Below are 21,779 nucleotides of genomic sequence, written 5' to 3' on the forward strand. Positions count from 1 at the left end.
ATTTTGATTTTGTTATATTTTGCTGTTGTCTCTTAGAAATCTGTTCTTTTAAATGAGAGACAGAAAGGAAAAAGAATCTGGAGAAGAATGAGTAGAGAGACTGGGTGATGTGGATGGAAAGGAGACATTAACCAGTATAGATTGTATGGGAAAGACTTCTGTTTTCATTAAACAGGGGTGGGTAAATAGGGAAAAAAATCCAATAAATTTAGACTAGTTGTGGACATTTCAAAAAAAGGGAGAGATAGAGAAAAAGATTCTTAAGTAAAAAGTTAATGGGAAGGAGAAAGGTAATATAATGCAATGATATCTGTTAGGGTAGTTTTTTTTTCTTTCAATCAGATGAAATGGGAGATGATAAATTTAAGTGTAGTTTAGAAGATATCCAGTGTTTAAGAATACCTGTAGCATATTTGGAAGCATTTGCATATGAGTTTTCAGTCCTTGCATAGCCATGACCTTCTAATTATCCCCACAACTTTCTTATTGTCACAATGTATTTTACATTCAAGATCAAGAATGTCTCATTCTTGAACAGATGACACTCTGTGCTATTCCTTAGAGATTTTCACAGCTGTGACCACTGACAACAGAGAAAACAAAACTGTAAGTAGATTCACCTTTTTGTATTTTTTCTTGAGGTTTTGTGTACAGGACTTAGTACACGGGATTTTTTCTAACACTTTTCACTGTTAAAGAGTCTTACTTCTAGAACAGAAGAATTTTCTAATATCATTATTAAGAAGTGGAAATCATGATGATTCTGGGTTTTAGAGTGAGGATTCCTCTTGCAGAAGACCTGGATGAAACTTGTATCTCTAACACTCATATTTGGGCAGCACACACCCACCTATATCTTAAGGCCTAGCAGAATCAGACATATCTTATCTGCTCTGCACAGATATCTGTACTCACTTGCATATACCTATAACACAAATACACAAATGCACACACACAAATAATAGTAGTAATAATAATAATAATAATATATCCTCAAAAAGGAAGAAGCAGGAAGTCAGTTGATGGAGAAGTTTAGTTTTGTTGGGAGGTTCCAGGGAGCAATTTGGCAGTTGCCCTCCAATCAAGGCAAATCCAGCCTTTGTATCTCCACCCTGCATTTGGTCTCTTCTGCTGGCCTTGTATCTCCTTATTCTCCCAGCGCCCGTACTTTTCCATTACTCATAATGGTATTGAAGGGTCTATTCCAACTCATGGAGCTGGACTTCTTCCACAGTATCCTGCTTCTCGTTCAGACCTGCCTCATGTTTCATGTTGTAGGGTAATGTACACCTGAGAAACTCAGTGTTCCTAGACGGAAGCCTGACAATTCTTAGTGTGACCCACCAACTGCTCTCTCCTTGGGAACTCAAAAAACTCTGTGCACACAACCCCTGCCAGTTTTATACCATGGGAGAGCCTTCATTGCAGGCCTTGCTTGATTTGTTATACTCTCTTACAGTTGATTCTGAGCTAGATTTTCTTATGTCTCTATAGGCTCAAATATCAAGTGAATCTGAAGATGGGGAATTCATTGAGTTTCAAATTCCGTGGGATTTGAAACCATTTTACAAGCATATTCCATATTGGATTATCTTCAGCAAGAGCTAAAATTGGTTCAAATCCTGATTTCATGATTTCCAGGACATGCTACCCAGTGTGGGATATTTTATCTCCTTAGACCTCATTTTTCTCATCTTTAAAGCTCCTTCATTCAGATATCTGTTGAATACTTTTAAAAATACATAAAAACAATACTAACCAGAAACCATAGGTTGTTTTATATATCATTCATTTATGTATGAAACAATAATGGTTAAGGAAATGGAGGCAGTCGATTTGAGAGGGAGCTGTAGGCAGAATTAAGAAGGAGTAGAGCAGGGCATCCCAATCTTCCTAATGCTGCAATCATTTAATGCAGTTCCTCATGCTGTGATGACTTCCAAGCAAAGTGTTATTTTTGTTGACCCTTCATAACATTTTCTAGTGTTAGGTACTGTAATGTAGGTATCTGTGTCTTCTGATGGTCCTTGGCAACTCCTGTGAAAGGGTCATTAGATTCCCCAAAGAAGTCAAAACAGGTTCAAAACTGCTGGATTAGAGGAAAAAAAGGAAGGTGGTAAATGTTGTACTTGTTTTTAAACTTAAATAAAACACAGAATGCAAAAATAAAACACATAAGGCACACACATATATGTATAGTAGTGTTTGTCTTATCTTGCACAATATAAACTCTGGACAAATCATCCAAAACTATTTTAAATGAATGAAAACTGTCCTCTAAAACATATAACATAATGAAAAGTGTTAGTAGGAACAACCTATTTAGAACTTCTAAGGAATAACATTTCATTTTTATCTTTATTCATTAAACGTGCAGAGTTTCTGTTTCTTCCTTTTTCATTTGGACTATATAAACCAAACAGTAAGTGAGAGATGATCAAAGAACATGTATGGGATCACAGGGACCCTGGATTTCTCAGGCTGGAAGATAAGATGATTCTAATGTTAAAGTCTTTTTGTTAATCCATACACTATTTAAAATACACACACGTGTGCACATGCACACACAATTCCATTATGAATTGGTAAATAGAAACAAGGCAAACTTTTTAGTACTATTTAATTCTGAATCTGTCAGAATTTGCTATAGACATGTTCTGACTGCTTGTGTGTTTTATAGTTTATACAATGAAAATAAAGAGTTAATGAGCTGTTATTGGGAACACCTTAACACAGGTGTAGAGGTATAAACAGTATTTTAACGGTTACACTAAAAGTGCCAAGGTCTTCCAACCATTCCGCTAGTGTGACGCTGAATGATAAATGTCAGCAAATGCTAAAGTCACAAATGCGATAATTCACTGTCTTCAGGTAAGTTCATCTTCCTGAGCATGGCACACGCCTCCTCACATTCTGCTGGAACAGACAGGGAAGTAAATATAAACATATCCACAGACACAGATCCCATTGTACTCAGAAGAATTTTAGACAAGAGGCCAATTTGGGATTTGGAAGGGAATTGACAATATGTCCCTGATAATGTTAATGGCTAGCCGTTATTGAGTTCTTGCTTAGATGCCAGACATTGTTCTAAATGCCGCATCATGAAATGCACAAACACTGCTATTTCATAAATGGCTACAAACTATGTTTTAAGAGTTTTTATTTTTTAAATCCCAAGATGACAATTTTATCCAAGTTCTTTGATATGACTCTCTGTTGTGTCTAAAATTTTCAATATCACCGCTGACAGAGAATTTTTATGTCAGTTTTGTTTAAACTGGAGACTAGTGCATAACATATTTAAATGAAGCCCATTGTCAAGCATGGGCTTAAAGTTGGTTCAAATCCTGACTTCACGATATACAGAACATAGTGTCCTGAGTGGTATATTTCATCTCCCTAAACCTCACTGTTCTTGTCTTTAAAATGCAGTGAAGATTAACATCTTGCTTCCTAAGTTTATTCTGAGGTTAAACAAGATAACACACATAAACACTTAGTACTAGAGGAACTATGTGGTGACTTCCAAACATACACTTACTCTAATGGCCCAGCAATTTTGTCCTTAGTGGCTCTCTCAAAGAAAGCAAACACGCAACCACAAGGACCTTAGCATTTACAAATGCTCTATTTATACTGACTCAGACTTGAGATGTCCCATCTGCAATGTCAGGAAAAGAAATAGATCGTGTCCCATCAGTACAGTTCAATGAGGACAAGGTTTTTCTTGTTTTGCAGAGTAGCAAGGAAACTTTGTTCAAAGCAAGATCATAATAATGATCTGAAAGAAATATATTGTGAAGAATGTCAGAGGAACACATGACTAAAGGGAAAGCCAAAACCAACTGATACGTCCAAAAATATGAATGACTCTCAAGACTTTTATGCCTTAAAAAGCTAATTATGTGTAAATGATTACATAATGGAGGTTTTCATTTATGCTAAATTGAGGAAAAACTCAAAAGTGTAAGTATAGAAATGAGATTAGGAGAAGCTGGGTCTTTTACTAGTTTTCATTTTTTTCTTCAAAATTTAGCACATCTCTTTATTAGCTACATCACTGGGAGAAGGATATTAGGCTCTGCTTTTCTTTCCTTTTTTTATTGGATTTTTTAAAATTTACATTTCCAATGTTATTCCCTTTCCCGGACATAAGCCCCCTATCCCCTCTCCCTCCCCTTCTTCTATAAGGGTGTCCTTAAAGAATTTGGTACAGTATGGCCTTAGCAACTAAGCATTTAATTAAATTTCTTTTGAGTGCGGGGCCTCTCCTCAAAGGTTGCCACTGTACAAAACAGTCATGGAGTTGTGATCCTTGTCTTGAAATAACAGGTGTGTCTGTCTGTTTCTTCAGGCTACACATTACATTTTTTTCCTCAGAAAATCTTCTGGAATACAGTGTTTTCTCAGTATCTCTTTTGAACTTCTTTATACTTTCTTCCAAAAGAGTCCTTAAATTTTAATTTTTTTGAAATAAAGTGATTTTATTTAAAGATAAGAATTGTCCACATCGTTGGAATATCCTGCAATGTTCTAACATGTGTGTACATTATAATATATAACATTATGACACACACACACACACACACACACACACACACACACACATATATATATATATATATATATATATATATATATCAGTGTGTATGTATTCCTCTCCTCAAACAGTTATCAATTCTTTTTTTTTTTTTGGTTCTTTTTTTCGGAGCTGGGGACCGAACCCAGGGCCTTGCGCTTCCTAGGTAAGCGCTCTACCACTGAGCTAAATCCCCAGCCCCTAGTTATCAATTCTTTATGGTGAAAACCTTCGAAATTCCTCTTGCTAGCTTGGATGTGGACCCTATGTTTCCTTTATTGGATCTTGACATAGACTGCCTCCGTCTCTTGGCTACTGTGTATAGCACTGAAGTGAGCACAAGGGTGCAGATGTCTTTCCGACATAATGCTCTCATTCCCTTTGGATCTACACCAGGAGTGAGACCAGCGCATCATATGGCTCTTCTATTTTTAAGTTACTAAAGACAAGCTATGTTCTTCTCCCTTATGATTATATTCATTTACATACTCTGTAAGTGCCCAGGGACTCTCTTTCCATGTTGCCAACACTTGTTATTTTTTCCCTCTTGTTTGATAAGAGACACTCTCATTGGAGTGGGGTGATATTTCATTGTGGTTTTAAAACATCCTTCTCTAATGATTAATGATGTTTAGCTTTTTTTCCCATATGATAGTTGGCCATCTGTAGCTCTTCTGAGAAATGTTAGAAGCCAAGGCCCATTATTGGCTTGTGTGGCTCTTCTGTACATGTTACTTATTTGAGCATCTTGAATATGGAGAATGTTAATGCTTTGTCAGGTTAGCTTGTAAATACTTTCCCTACTCTGTAGTTTGTCTCTACAGCTTGTTGGTTTCTTCCTTTGCTTTGCAGAAGCTTTTAAGTTTTTTTCTTTTAGTTTTTTTTTAAATTTTTTTCTGTTACATCACAACATTGTTTATTATGTGAATTTTTTTACAGTACAAACAAAAAGTACAGGTATGCAATATATAGATATAGCTAAATGCAGAATGGTGAATTTTTTCTCTTCAAGAGGCCATGATTCCCATTTCTAGTAAAAGAAGACTGAGTATAGGTAGAAACAGGCTGTTCATTAACTTCACAATTAGCCTAGAAATGATCTACAAATGCATTTTTCCTCCTGCTTCTTACCATAAAATGTAAAAAGGGAGTTAAAGTAAAGTTTCCTCATTGGTTTCTACCATATGAAAGATGCTATCTTCTATTTTAGCAAGGCCAATGTATGGAAAATATCTAAATTAAATGTTATTACAAAAATGAAGCAGTAATGAGATTCTGGCTAAAGGGGTACTAAATGATATATATATATATATATATATATATATATAATCGAAAACAAACAACAAAAAAGGCTGTTATAAAAAGCATAAAAAGCTCTAGGTGCACTGTAAGCATATAGGTTTTTTCCATGTGTACTTTTAAACAATGGAAGTGTCAAAAAATAGGGTCCATTGTGTTAGACTAAATAAATTATTGTATAGGCTGCATCGAATGGAAACTCTGTATTATAATTATCATAGAGTAGCATAGTTTGCATCATATTTTGGCAATTTATCCTCAATGGAAACCTTCCAGAGTCCTTTTATTTTAGAATATTCTGTAAACAATCAAACCACTAGAACATGATTTTACAACAGTAAAATGTTTTCTTGCATTAAACTGAAGACATCTTTTTAATTTTAAAAAAAAGAAAAAAATGTAGAAAGGTACTTAGAGCTGTTAATTTCTAAGTACACAATATCCTAGACAATTCAAGGCATCTTAATCTCCTTCGAGAACAACAACAAAAAAATAATTTTTGTCATACTGTTAAATCCATCATTATGGATAAAATCGGTGCAAATTGGTCAAACGGATCCAACAAACACTGATATCCAAGCTGGCGTATTGGCAACTAATACATAACTGGTGGTCAATAGAGTTTAAAAGATCTTGCCTTTCTTCTTGTTCTTTTCCAAGGTTCTTGAAGAATTCTGTTGCTCTAAAATACGTTGTTGACCTTCCCAGTTTGCTTTTTCTTCTTCAAACTGACGATGTTTTTCCTCTAATTCTTTGTGCTGTGCTTCTAAATTCTTTTTTCATTTTCTCATGGCACCGCTGGAGCTCGGCTTCAGAGTTCTTCAGTTTTTGAACTTTTTCTTTGACCTTCATCTCAAACACCTGCTCCATCTCCATCTTCTTCATCTCGGCCACATGGTCCCTTCTTTCTTCTTCCGTCTGTCCCAGAGGGCTCTTGGTAAGTTGCCCTTTGTTCTTGTTATCTACTCCAGTGTAGGTCACTGCTGCTAGTTTTCTGCTTCTGTAGTTCTCATAGTGTACGTTATTGGTAACATCTTTCAAGTCCTGCATGTGTGTTCGTATCAACATATTTCTTAGAATTGTGAAATCACAATGTTCACCATTTTCAACTTCAGCCACACCCCAAGGATAATGCCTTCCTCTGACTCTCTTGCCATTAACTTCAATGATAGTATTACTACCCACCACAGCAAGAGGTCCTTTATCTTCTTAACCAGCTTATTCTCTTCTTCATCATCCGTTTCTGGAAATTCATATATTTTAATTTTATTTTCTTGGATTTCTTTCATTATCTGCTTTTTAAACTGTTGACATTCCTCTGGTGTAAGTGTGTCTGCTTTAGCAATTAATGGGATGATATTCACTTTTTCATGCAAATGTTTCATAAACTCAATATCCAATGGTTTAAGTCCATGTCCTGAAGGAACAATGAAGTATAAACAACACTGCACCCTGTTATCAGGCATCTGTCGTCTGTTCACTCGAGATTCTGCATTTAAGTAATCTTCAAATTTGCTATCAATGTAGTCGATAACAGGCTGCCAGCAATTACTATTATCCACTGCATCTCCAAGTCCCGGAGTATCAACTATCGTCAGCAGCGACTGAACACCACCTTCTTTGATTAAAACTTTGGATTGCTCCACCTGTACAGTCTTTTTGATTCTATGAGAAGGTCCTGGATACTCTAGAGAATACAAATCTGTGAGGAATAATGAGTTGATTAATGTCGACTTTTCCAGTCCAGATTCACCTACTACCATAAGAGTGAATTCAAATCCTCTTTTCACCGATTTTCTGTACACTTGATTTGGGAGGATGGCAAATCCCACATAGCCCTCTAGGTTCTTTGGTTGAGCTACCATGGTGTAGCAGTTGACGCTCCTCTCCTCAGCAGCAGCTGATCTTGCACCTTAATTTTTTTTTGAGACAACATTTCTATGTGTGTTTCTGGCTGTCCTAGAACTCTCTTTGTAGACCAGGCTGGCCTTGAACTTACAGAGATCTGGTTCTGTCTCCCAAGTACTAGGATTAAAGGAACGTGTCACACGTGACCCAGCTGAAGCTCTTTGTGTAATATCATTTGTTGATTGTTACTTTCATTTCTTGAGCTTTGGGACTATTCTAAAAGAATAAATAAATATTCTTGTCTATTCCAATTCTCTAAAATACTTCCTTTAGTGGTGTTTTTGTTGTTTGCTTTGTTGTTGTTATTGTTTCATTTCATTTTTTTGTAACATCATCTGTTACATTGATGTCTTTATATTTATAGTTTATTGAAAAATAGACTCTTTAATGTACATACACGCTCTTAGCACCTCTGTCAAAAATTAGCCATATAGATTTGCTGTTTAACTCTGAAGCTGTGTATTCTGTCCATTGGCTGATTGTCTGCTTTGCTGGTAAAACTGCTATTTATTTGCCTGTGGTTTTGTGGTATATTCTCAAGTCAAGAAGCATAACATTTTCTTCTCTGTCTTTCTTTGCCAAGATTGTTTTGGGTATTGAAAAGGTTTGTTCTGATTTTAAGAAAAACTATTTATTTTTAGTTCTGTAAAGAATGTTGGGGCTGGAGAAATTGCCAAATGGTTACGAGTATTTGCTACTTTGTAGAGGGCCAGGGTTCAGGTCTGACACGGTAGCACACAATCTGTACTCCAACTTGAGGGGACCATATGTTCTCTTCTGGTTTTCATGAAGCTCATGCATGCACCTAGTACAATATGTACATGCAGGCATTGCACATAGAATATAAAATAAGTGAATTGTTTTCAGAAAGAATATCATGGTTACTTTCGTAGAGATTGGGTTGTATATGCTGCTATTTTGAACAATATGTGCAGTTTAAAAATATCAAATAGTCTAATCCATGGACATAATTTTTCATTCTACTTGTGTGTGTGAATCAGCGTCTTCTTCCATTTTCTTCATCATGCATTAAGGTTTTCACTGTACAAACCTTCACATTCTCCACTAATTTATATTTAGGTATTTTTGTAGCTAATATACATTTAATTCCTTCCTTGACCTCTCTTTCAGGTATTATGCTATTGGCTATTGGCTTTTTATAGCTGTTAGTCATTGTACAATGCTTCAATTTCACTGCATTTATTTATCACTTTAATAATAAATTGGTAGGTGCTTGAATTTTCTATATTTCAGATTGCACAGTAAGAGTTATGATGATGAATTTTTTTCTTTCTCATTGTTTCATGCTAGAACTGACAGCATTAGAGTGTTATTCTACTGCAGTGTCCAAAGCAACAAAATAAAGAGATGATACTGTAACACAGGAAAAATATTATGAAAGAATTGCAATTTTTTGCTTTTTTCTCCCATTATTTAGATTTATTTATTTTTATTTTATGTATATGGATACTTGCTTAAAGGTGTGTACGAGTGTGTGCACGTGTGTTCCCATATGTCACCCTGATGTCACTGGCAACCAAAAAAAGCTATTGGATTCCCCTGGAGTTGGAGATGCTGATGGTTGCAAGTCACAGTCGCCTGTGGTCTTCTGCAGGAGCAGTAGATACCCTGAATTGCTGTGCCGTCTTTCCAGCCCCAAGAGCAGTGTTACTGAGAAGGGATGTTTAGAAATATTTTGTAGTCAAACCACAATGACTCAGCATGAAGAAAACCAGAAGAATAAGCCTCAAAGCTTCTGAGGTATGTTTGTCACTTGCTTTTGTGACTTAATTACACCCATCTTAAGCCTCAGCTTTGTAGGTGACGATGCCATATTGCAATGGGAAGAGGCTGGACTAGCTTGTTAAACTGTGAGTTGTCTTTGAACTACTCTAAATATTTTTCTTACAAGTATGACAACAGATTTTAAACATCCATGTGCTTAATGATAGAGAATTTTGGTAAGAGGATGTTTGATTTAGAAGTAACAGGAATTAAGTATTATATTATGACAATTTTATGAGATTTTAGCAGTAAAGTGTTTCATTCTTATAAAAGTAGAAAATATTTCCAAATAATTTAGTAGGAGTCTTTTATATATTTGTTACAGAAAAATATATTTACCATAATACATGTTGTCCAATAGGAACTTTAAAATATACTATATACTATATACTATACCCTATACTATACCTTATACTATAAGAATATGGTTCTATACATATATATAAATTAGGTTTTCAAATTTCTAATCATTATTAGCATCAACTTTTAATTTCATCTTATTTTAATAATACAACTATTAACATTTAGTAAATATATTATTTAAGTTTGTAACTTTATTTTAAATTTAACATAGAATTATTGCACTATTTTTCTGTCCTCTAAATTGAGTTGTAAATTAAATTATATCTCACTGAAGTGAGTATATTGAATTAATTAATTTAATCATGGTAGAAATGATTACAGAACTTTAATCAGGAAGCAGGAATGAAATACTTCCAAGTTGGCATCATCGAGAAAACAGTGCCTTCCAGATACAGCAGGACTGATGCACATATGAACTCCTAAAAGCTGGTCCTGCACAGGCCTAAGCCACATGGGATCCCCGCACTGAGAAAGGGAACTGAACAGTAGCCCCCAACCCTAATCCAGAAGTTCTTCCACATATCAGTTCCTCACAAAGGAAAAATGACTTTTCTCAAATGAAGTCTCACTGGGTATACAAACCATTCTTAAGGGCAGACTCCACTCTGAGCAAGTAGATGGCCAACACAAAATAAACTCAATAGTAGTGTGTGTGTGTGTGTGTGTGTGTGTGTGTGTGTGTGTGTCTGTGTCTGTGTCTGTGTCTGTGTCTGTGTCTGTGTGTGTATGTGTGTACATACATATGTGTTACTCATAATTTTCCTTTGTTTTTGTTTGTTTGGCTTTCTTTTATTCTGATTAATTTATTTTAATTGTCATTTTTTTCCTGAAGAGAGAGAGAGTTCACATAAAGTTGGATTGGTGGGGAGGTAGGGAGGATTTGAAAGGAGATTAGGGAAGAGAAACAGTGATCAGAATAAATTGTATGAAAAAAATGGTTTCAATTAAAAATACTGCTATAAGAAAAGAAGAAAATGTTTTTCTTTATTTGACTTAAACAAGTCAGGAAGCCCAACAAGATCTTCATTATTAACAGTGTATGATCAGATTGTGAATTAGAGATGATGGTGTTGTAAGAATTACAACTGATGGAAGTTTTATTAATTAATAAACTTGAGTTTTTAGCAGTAGCTGTTTGTCAGAATAGCAAAGACAATATGAATTATCCTAACATTTAGCAACTAACTTGTGGAAGAGCACTACTCACTTATAAATCTGATTTCAAAAGGAATATTGTGATCATTTTTCTGCATAATTGCTTATAGCAGCATTATCTAATTAGTACTGTGTAGTTATAAGTATGTACAATTCACAAGTTGCCTTCATTTGTCCTTCCCTTATTAATCTAAGCATGGGAGTTCACTTTTGCGAGTCCTGATATTAATTTGGAAACGTTTCATCTGGTATTTATAAATATCAATATTTATTTTATTTGCATTGGAAATTAAGTTAACTTTGCATATGTTTTATAAAATTCATTTTTAAGTTTCTATAAATGACCACATATGATCAGCACCTGTTTTATATTTTCTAAAACAAATTCCCAAACCAGAACAGCAAGCAGTTTTTAGAGAACATCTTGTGTTTTGGTATAGCAAAACCAATTTAAAATCAAGGATTAATAAGTCAATTCCTGAATAATGTGTACAATAACATAGGTTCTCATTTGTTTATGATAAAATTTTATTACTACAGGATGATAAAATTATTAATAATGGAGATAAAAATTCTTGTCAATTTATACATAAAATGTTACTAGACACTAGTATCACCGACAGATTTTTAAAATTTTTGTTAGACCATCCATTAGAAGCCAGACATTGTTAAGATTTGAGGAAAAGACACGAAATAGCCATTCCTTAATACTCCAATCTAGTATCAGGCATAGACTAACACAAACCACAGGTGAACTTGGATGAATTATTATCAATATAATATTATCAATTTGGAGACCATGCAAGACAGCACGAATCTTGCCCAATGTAAGTGAAAACTGAAAAGCATGTCTTGATGAATAAGAAAATATATAATTAGTTATATTTTGACTGTCACATTGAAGGGATTTAGAGTCACCATGGAAACACGTCTGGACAGCATTGTGAGGGATTGATTAGCTTGGGCTAATTGAACTGAGATAACCCAACCTAAATCTGGGTGGTAACATACCACAGGCTAGTGGCCAGGAGTGAGTGAAAGGAAGAATACCACCGGAGTGTAAGCATTCATTACTCTTTGCTTCCTGACTGCAAACCTAATGCCAAGCTATCTCAAGCCCTGCCCTCATTACATAATACACAAAGTCTTGGAACTATTAGCCCACACCAACCCTGTGTAGGGAGCAGAGAAATCTGGGAGTGAGGGAGGTACTGATGCATTATGTGCTGTGACAAGAGCACAGCGCTCTCAACAACCCTAGCGCCTCAAATCTATAGAGGAATGACTAGGCCTTTTCCCCAGGGTAACATCAAAGGGAAATGTCAAAGTCTTCCTCAAAGAACTTAGTGTGAATGTTGACCATGTATGTAGAAATGCCTACCATAGCTTCTCCTGCTTGGATGTTTATGGCCTGAAGATTCAATGCTTGGCTATGTAGCTTAAATTCTGCCTCCTTGTTTTTTTTTTTTTTTTTATATTAACTTGAGTATTTCTTATATACATTTCAAGTGTTATTTCCTTTCCCGGTTTCCGGGCAAACATCCCCCTCCCCCCTCCCCTTCCTTATGGGTGTTCCCCTCCCAACCCTCCCCCCATTGCCGCCCTCCCCCCATAGTCTAGTTCACTGGGGGTTCAGTCTTAGCAGGACCCAGGGCTTCCCCCTCCACTGGTGCTCCCACTAGGATATTCATTGCTACCTATGGGGTCAGAGTCCAGGGTCAGTCCATGTATAGTCTTTAGATAGTGGCTTAGTCCCTGGAAGCTCTGGTTGCTTGACATTGTTGTACTTTTTGGGTCTCAAGCCCCTTCAAGCTCTTCCAGTTCTTTCTCTGATTCCTTCAACGGGGGACCTATTCTCAGTTCAGTGGTTTGCTGCTGGCATTCGCCTCTATTTGCTGTATTCTGGCTGTGTCTCTCAGGAGCGATCTACATCCGGCTCCTGTCGGTCGACTGCACTTCTTTGCTTCATCCATCTTGTCTAATTGGGTGGCTGTATATGTATGGGCCACATGTGGGGCAGGCTCTGAATGGGTGTTCCTTCAGTCTCTGTTTTAATCTTTGCCTCTCCCTTCCCTGCCAAGGGTATTCTTTTTCCTCATTTAAAGAAGGAGTGAAGCATTCACATTTTGATCATCCGTCTTGAGTTTCCTTTGTTCTAGGGATCTAGGGTAATTCAAGCATTTGGGCTAATAGCCACTTATCAATGAGTGCATACCATGTATGTCTTTCTGTGATTGGGTTAGCTCACTCAGGATGATATTTTCCAGTTCCAACCATTTGCCTACGAATTTCATAAACTCGTTGTTTTTAATAGCTGAGTAATATTCCATTGTGTAGATGTACCATATTTTCTGTATCCATTCCTCTGTTGAAGGGCATCTCGGTTCTTTCCATTTTCTGGCTATTATAAATAAGGCTGCGATGAACATAGTGGAGCACGTGTCTCTTTTATATGTTGAGGCATCTTTTGGGTATATGCCCAAGAGAGGTATAGCTGGATCCTCAGGCAGTTCAATGTCCAATTTTCTGAGGAACCTCCAGACTGATTTCCAGAATGGTTTTACCAGTCTGCAATCCCACCAACAATGGAGGAGTGTTCCTCTTTCTCCACATCCTCGCCAGCATCTGCTGTCACCTGAGTTTTTGATCTTAGCCATTCTCACTGGTGTGAGGTGAAATCTCAGGGTTGTTTTGATTTGCATTTCCCTTATGACTAAAGATGTTGAACATTTCTTTAGGTGTTTCTCAGCCATTCGGCATTCCTCAGCTGTGAATTCTTTGTTTAGCTCTGAACCCCATTTTTTAATAGGGTTATTTGTTTCCCTGCGGTCTAACTTCTTGAGTTCTTTGTATATTTTGGATATAAGGCCTCTATCTGTTGTAGGATTGGTAAAGATCTTTTCCCAATCTGTTGGTTGCCGTTTTGTCCTAACCACCGTGTCCTTTGCCTTACAGAAGCTTTGCAGTTTTATGAGATCCCATTTGTCGATTCTTGATCTTAGAGCATAAGCCATTGGTGTTTTGTTCAGGAAATTTTTTCCAGTGCCCATGTGTTCCATATGCTTCCCTAGTTTTTCTTCTATTAGTTTGAGTGTGTCTGGTTTGATGTGGAGGTCCTTGATCCACTTGGACTTAAGCTTTGTACAGGGTGATAAGGATGGATCGATCTGCATTCTTCTACATGTTGCTCTCCAGTTGAACCAGCACCATTTGCTGAAAATGCTATCTTTTTTCCATTGGATGGTTTTGGCTCCTTTGTCAAAAATCAAGTGACCATAGGTGTGTGGGTTCATTTCTGGGTCTTCAATTCTATTCCATTGGTCTGTCTGTCTGTCTCTGTACCAATACCATGCAGTTTTTATCACTATTGCTCTGTAATACTGCTTGAGTTCAGGGATAGTGATTCCCCCTGAAGTCCTTTTATTGTTGAGGATAGCTTTAGCTATCCTGGGTTTTTTGTTATTCCAGATGAATTTGCAAATTGTTCTGTCTAACTCTTTGAAGAATTGGATTGGTATTTTGACGGGGATTGCATTGAATCTGTAGATTGCTTTTGGTAAAATGGCCATTTTTACTATATTAATCCTGCCAATCCATGAGCATGGGAGATCTTTCCATCTTTTGAGGTCTTCTTCAATTTCTTTCCTCAGTGTCTTGAAGTTCTTATTGTACAGATCTTTTACTTGCTTGGTTAAAGTCACACCGAGGTACTTTATATTATTTGGGTCTATTATGAAGGGTGTCGTTTCCCTAATTTCTTTCTCGGCGTGTTTCTCTTTTGTATAGAGGAAGGCAACTGATTTATTTGAGTTAATTTTATACCCAGCCACTTTGCTGAAGTTGTTTATCAGCTTTAATAGTTCTCTGGTGGAACTTTTGGGATCACTTAAATCCTTGTTTTTCTGTATGTGATAACACTGCCTCATTATTCAAGTCTATATAATATTTAGGGGTGACTGAGGGTGTGGTTTTCCATCAGTGAATCAAATCTGTGTGAACCCAGACCATATGATCATAGCTCACTCTCCCCATTTTCTCCCGCCTCCCCCTCTCTGTTTTGTTTTGTTTTTTAATTCCCTTGTTTCCCCTATCAGGTCAATCCCAGAAACCATGATGAACACAGCACCCTCCCTTAACTCTTTGTTTATGGGTTTGTGTGTGTGTGTGTGTGTGTGTGTGTGTGTGTGTGAGAGAGAGAGAGAGAGAGAGAGAGAGAGAGAGAGAGAGAGAGAGAGAGAGAGAGGAAGAAGGAGAGGGAGAGGGAGAGGGAGAGAGCGACTAAAACAAACTCCTATTGATTTATTATGCTTTGAACTTAAGTAAAATGAATAGAGATGCACATGCCAAACTGCTCAGTCCATGAGGTTCCAGTAGTTTCCCTGTCTCTACCTCTCATCTTCCCTTGTAGGCCCTGAAATTAGAGATACGTAGTATTTTATGAGGGTATTATATGGGTTCTGGCGATAGGACCCAGGGCATTCATCTTATACAGCAAGCAATTTTGCACAGAATTATCTCTCCAGCTTCTTTCCAATTTTTGATGTTGACAGCTCTAGAAAAAGCCAGCTTGGTGGACGTGAAAGCTGTATTTGGTGGCACTTACCTAGAGCTCCAGCATCAGAGGGTGGTGGGTTGGGGGATAGGTTGGTGGTGCTGAGAGGAGGCAGGGGCATAAGAACAGGGGCATACAGGATCTCATGGGCTTACTGGTCATCCAATCTAGCTCACACTACAGGTTCAGTGAGAGATTCTGTTTTCAAAAAATAAAGTGGGTCATTTGAGATTCTTCTGTTGAGAATTCTCTGTTTAGAACTGTACCTCATTTAAAATTTTTATTATTCAGTTTGTTGATGTCTAGTTTCTTGATTTTTTAAAATATATTTTGGACATTATCTTTGTATTAGATGTGGGGATAGTGAAGACTGTTTCCTATTCTGTAGGCTACCGTTTTGTCCTATTGATGGTACCTTTTGCATTACAGAAGCTTTTCAGTTTCATGAAGTCCCATTTATGAATTGTTGATCTTAATGCCTGAACTATCGATGTTCTGTTCAGGAGGTCGCTATGGCTGAGTTGCTTGGTGTTCTTGGGAAAATCCTAACTGTGGGAATAGGGACTAACCCAGTTCTTTTGCCTATCTGTGGGAAACATTTCTTGCTACTTGTTTGCCTTGTCGCGCCTTCATGTGATGCTATGTGCCTGGTCTTATTGTAGCTTGTTAAGCATGTTTGGTTGATATTGCTGGGAAGCGCTCTCTTTTCTGAGAGGGACCATGGATCTGGGGAGAAGGATGGCAAGGTGGAGGACAGGCTCAGGGGGCAGAAGAGGGGGAAATCTGCAAAAATATATGAAAGAAGAATTTGAAAAGTCTATGTGACCCAAATAGAATGTATATATTGACCTAATAAAGGAAAACCTTCGGGTTCCATACTGCATGTACAGACACCTGCACTTTTGCAAGTACTCATGTATATGTGCACAACAAACAGACAGACACAGACAAACAGACACAGAATCACACACACACACACTCACACACACAAACACAAACAATCACTGCTTTTTAGATACATTTAAGAGGTATCTAAAAGCCAAAATTTAATAATCTTTTTTTCTAACTCTTTTTTTCTTCCTCTATCATATAATTAAAAACTCAACTGAATACTAAGAGTTAAAAATATGCCCCAGTTTTTCACGCTTTTATTGCTGCATAAAAACACTTCAAGAATTAAGGGGATGGATGGTTCAGTGGGTGGAACAATTGCCCTATGAGCTTGATAACCAGCTTTAAGATCCCCACATGAAGGGCAAATGCAATAACATAGATGGCTTTACTCCTATGGGGATATGAAAAGTTGCCACATTCTCCTATGGTATAATGATAGCCTCAGATTGTCCTCAGACTTTTACTGAAAACAAAAAGTTATACCTCAACTAAAATACTGCAGCAATAAGAGCAATATAAAAACCTTATTTAGTAAACATAATTTGGGGGGAAAGTTCAATATACTTGAACTTTGTTATGTTATACAATGTGGGGTAATCCTAAAGGGATGCTGAAAAATGAAATGTTAAATATTAAATCGAGCCCCTGAATGTATTTAATTTGAGGTCTACTACCTAGCCTTTGAAGACCAAAATATCTCTTTCTTTACCCACCTGTCAATGAGAGGATTTGTGATCGGATACATCTGTTTCTACTTTTTAAAATTTGGGTTGACACTGTGACTCACAGTAGCAGAATATGACAGTAATAATGCCTCGTGACCTTTGAATTGGTCACCATAAATGCTAACATTTCTTTCTTGGAGATCATAGGGAACTTGCCCTGGGGACACTCCTGGAAATAAGTTCTGGCTACATGGAGAGGATTGCCAGAGTGATTAAAAATTATAGCCCCATCTGAGTTTCCACACAATGGCACTCACCTACTGCAATCCCATTATTTACCCATCCCAGTCAAGTGTTCTGGTGAAATTCATACCAGCTAAGTTCTCAGAACAGTGGGTGGAACAGACTGCAAAACGGATTACTTAGCCAAGCTTATCCGAGCTACAGTGTATTTAGGACAACAAAGTTTTCCTTCATCCACAGAATTTGGAGGTGTTTGTTTATTGACTTTCAGATGTGTGTGTTTCTTTGTGTGAGCATAGGTTCAATATGACAGGGGCTGAAGGGCAAATTCTTCTGACTCCACCTTCCACTTCTCCAAAGGAGTACTAAGATTACAGATGTCTGGTCATTTCATCAGAATGCTACATGGCTTCTGGTACCAGACTCTGGTCTTCAACTTGTAGGGTAAGCCCTTCACCCACTAACTCCTGTCCCATCAAAGTCTTTGAGGCAATAAGTAGCTGGAATTGAGTGCATGCTAACTTGTTGTTTAGCTAGGTTTTTGAGTAGGCTGATATGAAAAAAAGTTCCCAGGTAGTGGTTTTGATATGGGCCTTATTTAATAGTAAAAACACATGAATTCCAACACTTTTGAGCATACTTCATAAGTATGCTTTTCTCATGGTCAGTGTTCAAAGAGTTTTATTCTCAGTTCTCTTTTTATCTGATATTTTTGGCTCTGGTATTTATCTTTTCCATATGACAAAAGAGGAAAAGAGAAAGAGAACACTAGTTGTCGGGGGAAAAAGGTTGAAGAATCCATTACTTAAGCAGCAAACGAAGCTACTTATGATTCTTGATAGTTCTACAAGAAACAGATGTCACAGGACTTTCGTTCCACAGGGAAAGAGGCAGGAGGAATTCTGGGAAAGCAAATTAGATAACAAGAAGTTTGTAATCATACAGTTATGCTAATGAATCAATAGGATAGGCCACATATGGGAAGCTGGTGAATGGAACTTCTTGGGGACAGTTTAATGGAAATATGTTATGTCTAGGACCCCAGTCAACTTCCTATGTATTTTCTAGATGCCAGAGTCAGAGTGAGGGCTGGAGTGTTTGGTAAATAATTTTAAATACACTGCACTTTCTCTAAATTCTCATAGAACTTTACTAACAAGTTCTATGTGATTCAACTTGGCGACAGAAAATGCCCAACACAATACTATGATAAACCAGTTACTAGCAAAGCAATATTTTAAAAAAATCTGTAAAGCTTTAGAGCATAAGCAAATAGAAATTAGTAAAAGTCGAAGTGCATAGTTAAGGGTAGAAATATATTTCAGAGGATATAGAAATATTGTTTTTGTTAGACTCCATGGAAGTGATGAATTCTAGGTTTAACTCTGAAAGTTTGGAAACAAAGGTAAAGGTATTATGGTAATGTCTCTCCTTCACTTTTATTACCTATGCCCTGGTCATAATAATCAAAAGCCATAATTTTTCCCTTAGTGGCAAATTTTTCTGAAAATGTGGTATTTTGCCCATGATTCTACCATTGTAGCCATTTATCTAAAATGCTTCTCCCTGTTCCCATTTCACATTGCTTTAATCCAGTGTGCTTTGGCCAAGGCATATATTTGTTTTATTTCTTTGGCTCACCTCTTGGATTCTTTACATCTGTGAAACACTTTCCTGTTTACAAGCCTTGAATATAATTAGAGGAACTATGGGTACTTGTGAGGAATGCAGAAACTCTGGCTTCACTTTCCCAGCTGAGGTTCACCTCCCAGCCACACTCCTTTGCCATGATCCTGGAATGTTATGTGAGAGGTGATATGTTCTTTTAAAGCAATTTTGGACTGAGAATATTATCCATGTGAAATCACCAAGGTAAAGGAAACCGCACAAGCTATTTTCTTCCCGAAGCTTCATGTTCATGTTCTTTCAAACAAATGGAAGGTTTTATGAGATCTGATGGCAGTCAGTTCTTCCTTTCTTTCCTCCTTTCCTTCAGTCACCACACAGATAAGCTTAGATACCTAGATCCTATTCTCAGTCTATTGATAAAAAACTTAGGTATGACACTGGGTTTTCTTCTCGGGTTCACATTGCTATTACTCCCTGTAACAAAAAAGAAAATCCAAACCCACACACCACTGATGAGTTGGCCAAATATATCGTCTGGACTTTTTTTTTTTGAGAGTTTCAGGCCACACATGGCCTTAATAATGAAGCAATCCTGGGTTGATTCTTTGTTTTAACTTTAAAGGTTCAGTCTCAGCAGGCCACATCCTGCTCTTAACCCTTACCCCCTTGATTTCAGCCCTGAAGTGGCTGTTATGTCTTTCTAAATACATGTTTAAAGCGATATGCATTTAGAAATGATAGTGTTCAATTTTGGAACTCACCAAATGCGCCTGCCTATGTTGTTTTCAGTAGCACAATATTTTCCTCATTTTGGACCTTACTAACTGAAAGTTATCTTTTGGATTTCCCTGTAATTTATATGTTACAGTTAACATAGTTCTTCTATGTGTTTTGCAACTAGGACATGTTTAAGATTAAGAAGAGAAGTATAATTACTATAAGATGACTTATAAATTATGGACCTGCTCTATAGATAGGCTATCACTAATTCATAAGTGGCACACATGTGATACAGTTTGATCTCTAATGCTGTGATTAAAAAAACACTCTGTCCACAAGCAAGTTGGGGCAGAAAAAATGTACTTCATCTTATACTTCCAGGCTATAATAAGTCATTGTCTCAGAGCAGGGCATCCAGAAAGAAAGCTGAAGGCGGGACTGATTGCTATTCCATGAAGCATCACCTCTGACCAGGGGACTCACTCCCAGATGAGGAAGTGCAGCAGGGACTGCGGAGGGTGCTGTTTCCACTCTGGTGCTGGCTTGCTTACTGATTTATGGCTACATAGATTTCTTATATAGCTATGACTCCTGAATAGAAATGCTGCTTTCCACAGTTCACTGGGTCTTCCATCAATTAATAATCAAGAACACCTCAACATATGTACTCACAAGTCAACCTGATCAATGGAATTCCTCAAATGAGTCTTCTCCTTTCTAGTACCTCTGGTTTGAGTCATGTTGGCACTCAAGGCTCACTGAGACAACAGGACTCTTCATTGTTTTATAGCTGTGCTGATTTGAATAGATTTGGCCCACATAGAATCATGGGCTTGAAAACTTGGCCCAGGGGGAGAGGCACTATTAGGAGGAGTGATTTGTTGGCATAGGTATGGCCTTGTTAGAGGAAGTGAATCACTGTGGGAGTGGGCTTTGCAGTCTCATAATGCTCACACTTTCCCAATGTGGAAGCCTCCTCCTGGCAGATTGCAGGATGGTTGCCTTTAGATCAAAATGGAGACCTCATAGCTATTCCAGCACTAAGTCAGCCTGTACAAGACATGCTCCCTGACAGGATGACAGTGGATTGAACTTCTGAAACTATAAGCTGGCCCTGATTAAATGTGTGCCTTTATAAAAGTTCCTTTGGTCATAGTGTCTCTTCACAGCAATAAAACCTTAACTAAGATAATAGCCGAACACCAAATCATCCCTATTGGTTATTCCTTTTCTATCCAATCACTGTAATTGCTAATATTAGCATATCAATTTACTTTATTGTATAATAGTTTAGTGGTAGAATTAACTTATTATTTTAACAGTACATATTAGAAACCCAGGGCATAAAGAAAGTTAGGTAACTCAGTTAATTGCAATGATCTTGGATCATTGGAATGAATCATTGTTCTGATTCCATTAGTTTCTGTGATATATCAATATTGGATTCTCACCTGCCTCCAGTTATTCTGTTGTTGCGTTGTGTCATGGACATCCTGTAGCTATGGATCAGCAGTATTGGCCCTTTCAGACATCCCAACCATTTGCAGATGACATAGATTTTTGAGGTGAGCTAACCCAGAGCCCTGGATCTGTGCGTAGGTGGTAGCTCAGCTCGTCACCTTGGTGGCTCTAACTCATCTACAGCAGCAGGAAGAGCTCTCCATGATGATCAGAGCTAGCTCTCCAGCATTCTTGCCCTAAAGGCTGGCTCACTTGTGCCCCAACCACCAGGATCAGCACAGGGGTACTGTCCACATGAGGTGCAGGGTCCACTCTCCAGAGTGCTGCCAGGGAAGGTGAGTCCAGCTCTCCTGCCAGTGAGGGGCAGCGCTAGTTCTGCCAATCCTTGAACATCCATGTGGTCCTCGGTCTCTTCCCTGACGAGGAACATTCTCGTGTTCTCTAGTGGGGTATGAGCATTGCTCCCTGATGCTCTATAGCCCTGAACCCCAGAAATGGCCTTCAAGGGCCACTTGGACTACGA

At 37.5% G+C, this 21,779-nt stretch overlaps 1 pseudogene; it reads right to left on the reverse strand.

Annotated features, from left to right (window-relative positions):
- Window positions 1-6,310: 6,310 nt before the first annotated feature.
- On the reverse strand, window positions 6,311-7,787 carry Septin7-ps4 (septin 7, pseudogene 4; annotated as a pseudogene).
- Between the last annotated feature and the right edge of the window lie 13,992 nt (window positions 7,788-21,779).

The sequence above is a fragment of the Rattus norvegicus genome, chromosome 11 (assembly GCF_036323735.1).
Source record: "Rattus norvegicus strain BN/NHsdMcwi chromosome 11, GRCr8, whole genome shotgun sequence".
In the NCBI taxonomy this organism is placed as follows: Eukaryota; Metazoa; Chordata; class Mammalia; order Rodentia; family Muridae; genus Rattus; species Rattus norvegicus.